This window comes from Rhinolophus sinicus, linkage group LG02, assembly GCF_036562045.2.
Source record: "Rhinolophus sinicus isolate RSC01 linkage group LG02, ASM3656204v1, whole genome shotgun sequence".
In the NCBI taxonomy this organism is placed as follows: Eukaryota; Metazoa; Chordata; class Mammalia; order Chiroptera; family Rhinolophidae; genus Rhinolophus; species Rhinolophus sinicus.
The window spans coordinates 61972102-61978778 of NC_133752.1; the positions used below are offsets into that span (position 1 = coordinate 61972102).

The 6677-nt window shown below is 35.2% G+C and overlaps 1 pseudogene; it reads left to right on the forward strand.

Moving 5' to 3' along the window:
• The first annotated feature begins 2192 nt into the window (after positions 1 to 2192).
• On the forward strand, positions 2193 to 2977 carry LOC109456112 (myosin light chain 6B; annotated as a pseudogene).
• Positions 2978 to 6677: the final 3700 nt, after the last annotated feature.

Below are 6677 nucleotides of genomic sequence, written 5' to 3' on the forward strand. Positions count from 1 at the left end.
GAACTGTAAATGATAATGTTTTCTTAATTTATTTTTCTGATAGTTTGCTTTAGTGTATAAGTAACATAACAGTTTTGTATAATGATTTTGTAACCTACAACTTTACTGAATTTTCTGATTAGTTCTTATAGTATGTTTTTGTTGTTGTTTTTAATAGAGTCTTTAGGGTTTTCTGAATAATATTGTAGTATCTGAAAACAGTATGTTTGACGTCTTCCTTTCCAATTTAAATGCCTTTTATTTCTTTTTCTTGTCTAATTGCCCTCTTTAGGTTTCCCAGCAGTATGTTGAATAAAAATGGCAAAATTGATATTCTTGTGTAGTTCCTGGTCATGGATAAAAAGCTTTCAGCTTTTCACCATTGAATATGATGTCAGCTATGGACATGTCAGATATGGCCTTTATATGTTGAAGTACAATCCCTCTATACCCACTTTTTGTGAGTTTTTAGCATGAATGAGTATTGAATTTTGTCAAATGCTTTCTCTGCATTTACTGAAATGGTCGTTTGACTTTTATTTTTCATTTTGTTAATGGGGTATATTACACAGATTGATTTGAGGGTGTTGATCCATCCTTTCATCTCTGAATAAACCCCACTTGATCATGGTATATGCTTCCTTAAAAATATTGTTGAATTTAGTTTGCTAATATTTTACTGAGGCATTTTGCATGTATGTCATCAGGGATATTGGCCTATAATTTTCTTGTGACATCCTTTTCTGGTTTGGTATCAGGGTAATGCTGACCTCATACAATGAGTTTGAAAGCATTCCCTCCTCTTCTATTTTTTGGAAGGGTTTGAGAAATATTGGGGTTAATGCTTCTATAACTGTTTAGTGAATTCACCAGTGAAGATTTCTCATCCTCTACTTTAATTTGTTGGAAGTTTTTATGAGGAAAATTTAAAAGATAGTAGCTATTCTTCTAAGTATGATAATCAACTAGAGATTAAGAGATGGTATGTCAGACAGGACTGGGACATAACTGAACCTAAATAACATGAATTTGTTCTAAGTTTCATGGTCACAATGATTTCATTTTGTTTGTTTATTTGTTTTGTTTTGTTGCCTGCATAAAGCAACATCAGAGAGGAAGCAAAGGTTTATCTGGTTGTTTTATTATTATTATTATTATTATTATTAATTTTATTAGACCTTAGGTGAATTGTCAGGGATGAAAGACAACAGAAATGTTAGCAAGAGTTCACTTAACATAGTCTCTCATAGATGTCTGTGTATAAAAAAATAAAGTGAATTCAGATGATGATAAGCATGATGTTGTGGGGGATGGGTGTTGGGTCAGAAGAAGCAGGAGAAGTCAATGGCCTGTCTTAGAATAGGTGATAAATTTTTGGGTCCCATTATATATGAGTGATATCAACTACCATGATAAAAATTTTAATTAGAAAGATTGTATATTAGTGCTCTTTTCTTTTAACTATCTCACTTCTAATGAAAAGGAGATTATATTCTACTTGTTACAGGATGAACACAGAATAAAACCCAGAGTCTCTAAGGCCAAGCAAATATATTTCGCAATATCCTACAACATATTCCTTTAAAATTAAAAGGTGGTTGAATGTTTTGGGTGATCAAATGTGTTGTGAAATTTTTGAAAAACACACAGTTAGCAATCTTTGTTTTAAATCATTCATATATCAGTAATGTCTTAATATTACACATAAAGTAGCATACTTAAAACATAATTTGTGACAAATTAATATTTTAGTCAAATAAGATATCCCAATATTGTTTTCCTCTGGTTGCTTGATAGATATAAAAGTTTTATGCATATGGGACGAGCATATTTATAGATTTGTGTCAAGAAGCCAGCTATAAGATGGCAGAGATTCAGTTGTTTAACTTCCATTCTTCATTTAAAGATACCTGGAGATTTCCTATAATAACCTCCTTCTCCATCTCTTCATCTTGGACAAACAACACATTTTACTCAACCTACAATTTCCTGGGAGGAGAAGTAAGCAGGGTTTGACAATAATTAGCTATATAGAAATATTATATGGAGCAATTATATATCTGATCTATATTCATCATCTATTTAAAATATGAGTGAACAATAATGGACAAGAAGCAATGCATGCCAAGGACTGTCTTACAGCAGGAACTACAGAGGATAAACAAACATAAGATAGTTAAATCCACTAAAGATTGGTTAAAAAAAAATAAAAAATGAAGCCTTGCCTGGATCCCGCAGGAGATGCGTGCCCCCATCCGCACACTGTCCTTTGGCTACCGGACATCAGGCCTCCCAAGAAGGATGTCCCTGTGAAGAAACCAGCGGGGCCCTCTGTGTCCAAGCCTGCTGCCAAGCCAGCAGCAGCAGGGATCCCGCCAGCCAAGACCAAGGCTGAGCCAGTGGTAGTTGTCCCTCCAGCCTCTGAGAAAACCCGGGATCCCCTGATCATTCTCTCCAAAGTGGTGGTTGAGTTTAATAAGGACCAGCTGGAGGAGTTCAAGGAGGTCTTGGAGCTGTTTGACCAAGTAGGGGATGGCAAGATCCTGTACAGCCATTGTGGGGATGTGATGAGAGCCGGGGACCAGAACCCCATCAACGCGAGGGGCTCAAGGTTCTGGGGAGCCCTAAGAGTGATTAATTGAAGTCCCGGCATGTGGACTTCGAGATTTTCCTACCCATGTCCCAGGCAGTGGACAAGAATCGGGACTGAGGCAAATATGAGGACTACCTGGAGAGGCTTCGGGTGTTTGACAAAGAAGTGAACGGTAAAGTCATCGGAGTAGAGCTCAGACATGTCCTGACCATCCTGGGAGAGAAGATGACTGAAGAGGAGGTGGAGACAGTTCTGGCAGGACATGAGGACAGCAATGGCTGTATCCACGATGAAGCCTTCCTGAAGCACATCCTATAGATTCAGTGGGGTCGGACCTGGGGCCACCTGCAGGTGGAAGCATGTTCCTACCACTAGGAGGCCCCTATTGTTTCAAAGTGAAGAGACGATTCCACCCTTGGTGGTGAAAAATGAAAAATGATCACTGGAAAAGGCACATATGGGAATGTGCCCTGTTTGATTATCAATTCTCCATGGAAAATGTAAAATAATTTAATAATTATAAAATATATCTGGAGATTATTTTTTCTCCTTCATTACAACATTAGCCAGAAACAGATATTTTTCTCTCCATGAATTTTATAAAAGACTGAAGCAAAAGCACATTATAGGGTATAACTACATACATATGAATATACATATAGATTCATTATTCATATATTTTACATTTAAGTTGATCTTAGTGTATACTGATGGACAAATACTGCTTAACAAAACATGTAGGTAAGATCATTTACTGGAAAACAAGTTCTGGAAAAAAAATTAAAACTATAGTTAAAAGTGTGTTTTTATAATGTGCTGATAATTAATGTATATAGCCTATAGAATGACTCTTAGATGTTCTTTAAAAATATGGAAAACTGAAAAAAAAAAGTAAAGTTATTTGGGCAATATTAATTTGCAGATACTGAAAGGGAGATAGGTAGATATTAGGTTGGTGCAAAAGTAATTGCAGTTTTTGGAATTATGTTTAACCTTTTAAACCACAATTACCTTTGCACCAGCCTAATAAATAGGCATGTCTTAAAATAAGTAGGCATAAAAGTATCTTAAATAAGACGTATTTGTAAGGAAATATTTTTAAAAGAAAGAGGGAAATAGGTTCATGTAAATATTATTTCAAGTATCCCGAGTTATTTTTCTAAAGTTTATCTTTCTTCTCTTCCTCCTGTGTTAAGAACCTTATATAGACCACAAGTGGATGTGGTGAGTCTTTCTTGGCAAAAGAAGAGCAAATCAGAATGTAAATTCTCCAGAAATCCTCTTAGGGAATAAGTCAGGTTTCTTTTGCATGCATATGAAATTACCTCTAAAGAGTGAAAGAGAACAGGAAGAAGAAGAACAAGATCTTGCATGTAATCTTTCTAAAATCTCATTACATAGACTTTGAGTTTTTGGTTTTCCCAGAAGAAGCTATAATTCATTTCAAGTTCATATATATTGCTCAAAATTATAAGATTTCTGGCACTTTTTCTTCATACTCCAGGTGTGCTGGCTGTCATAATCAGACAATGCAGCATTTTAAAAGCTATATATATCTGGGATTTCAAATACCCTAAAAAGTATACATGCTGCTCACTTTCTTGAATTTAAAATATTTTTAAACATCACTACAAGGAAAAGGGGCTTTATTCCTGTTCCATAAACTTTGTACAACCATATAGTATCTCATCAATTTTCTTTGACAACATTTTATAAAAATATTTTTGAATTTGTCAAATATGTAGAGTTGGAGGGTTCTTGACTAGGCCAAGTATTGTGTCTGTGGAACAAATAACCAACATTATATTCAGTTGCTTTGGATGTGAATTCATTTTGTTCACTTTTATGAAATTTGATTTATCAAACCCTAATGAATAAATATGGCTTACTAGAACATGGAGGGAAAGACTGCTTAGAGAGAATCTAAAAATAAAATTATTTAGAAGCATAATTTTCACAATTTGTCAATAATAAATCTCTAGAGCCTAAAACATATTGCTCTTAATGAACCACTGAAAGGAAAGCAAACCTATTTGGAGCACATTAATTTGGAGAGGTTGAGGCCTCAAATTTTAATAGAATGTAAATGGTGCATTCAGTATGCAAGGCATCATCATTTGAATAATCTTGAAAAAGATAAAAAGAAGTCTCTCTGTTCAGGAAATGGCACATTAAAAAGCTGTGTATAGTCTAGTTATGCCTATAAACCAGTGTTATGTGTGTGTTAGCAGACCACCTTAGTGGATGAGATGTATTATAATGAGGATGTTTATCATACATAATTACTGAACAAGAGTTGTGTTATATGGCACTGACAAGCATGGATCTGTAGTTCTAGATTTATGTCCTTTTAGGTTCCTAAGCAGAGCTTGTTATGTATAAACCAGCAGAAGCAGATGGACTACTCTCCAGAGTACAATAGAACAATGTAGGATTTTACAGGAGAGAAAGATTTCTCTAGTAAAACCAGGTGGCTGGTTTTACTAGTGGAATACAGGTGGCTAGAGAGACAAATTCCACAACTGACCAGAAAGAATTACCGGCCATTAAAATTGAATTGATATATGAGTATATCGAAGCTGACAACAAGCAGGACACTTAGGGAGGGAGGGAAGAAGAAGGAGAAGGAGGAGAAAAAATAAGGACTAGAAGAGAGAAGGGATGGGAGGGGAGGGGAGGAGAGGAGAGAGGTGTTCTTGTTTAAAGACTAGCACAAACCTGTCTGTATCAAATAAAAATTCAAAGCACAGACTCTAAAGCCACTTTTTAGTTGATGTGTAACTTTGACAGATTTGTTTACCTCTTTTCTATTTTCTCTTCCAAGAAATGGAGACAATAACTGCACTGTCCATAGGGGTACCACAAGATTAAATGTGATGAGGATTACATAGTAAACTCTATGCAATTTGGGCTGTAATTATTATCCTGACATTAACAATGAGAAAAATTCTCAGAGAGTTTGATACTTTCCCAACATGACTAAACTGTGAGTAACAGAATAAAAGGCCAATGAGTGCCAGCTATCTATTGCTGCATAACAAATCAACCCAACATTTAGTGACTTAAAATGAGAACAATGTATTATTTCTCATGATTCTAGTGGTTGACCAGGTGTTTCTTCTGCTGGGCTCAGTTTGCATTTTCCTGGGTCAGCTGAGTGCTAGGCTCAGCTAGAACAGCTGGCATGGAAGGGACTTTCTTCTTAATATTTTTGTCCACATTATTCTCAGGTTTTCAAGACTGCAAGCCACCAGTCCACAAACACCTCTGCTCACCTCAGGGTTACAGATACCACATTGACTAAATCAAGTCACATAGGTAAGTCTACAGTCAATACGGGAGACAACTACCCCAGAGTATAGACACCAAAAGGTATGATTTATTGAAGGTGATATGAGAAACAATTCACATCCATGGATCTGAAAACCCTTTGACTTGTATGCTCTTATTTATTAACTTCAGATAAGGAAATTTCCAAAATATAGAATAGTTATTTATATATATTGTTAGAGTTAAACCTCTGTGTATTTGTGTGTGTGTGTGTATGTACATGCACACTTACCTGGGGTATATTGCTAAAAATTCTTGACATTTACTGACACAATGATCTACAATGTAGTTAAAAATATGAATAAATATGTTCTAAAAGTTTGTGCAAAACACATAATAAGAATAAGAAAACTGTTAAAGTATGAATCTAATCAGAAAACGTACATTGATATTAAATCTTGCCTGTGCCACCAACCTGGTAATTCATTACCTACTGATAGGTATTTGCTGACATGAGTATGTAAGGCAATGGATGTTAGCTATTATAGTGAATGCTTCATGCATCTGGACATATAGTTATGAAATAATGTGTACATATTCAGTAAAATGTGCCTGCAATAAGTCATGTACATCTTTCTCGAGTGGACTCACTTTTGTATAATATTCCTTCATTTACAAATTGTTGTTTCCTTAATGTTTTAGTTCCCTCATCAACAAAAGGCAGATAATGATACCTGTTACACTATTTTTTTTCCTATTTGTAGAATTAGAGATGATGTACATCGAGAAACTGGCATAGCGTTTGGCACTTAATAAGCACTAAATGAACTCTAGC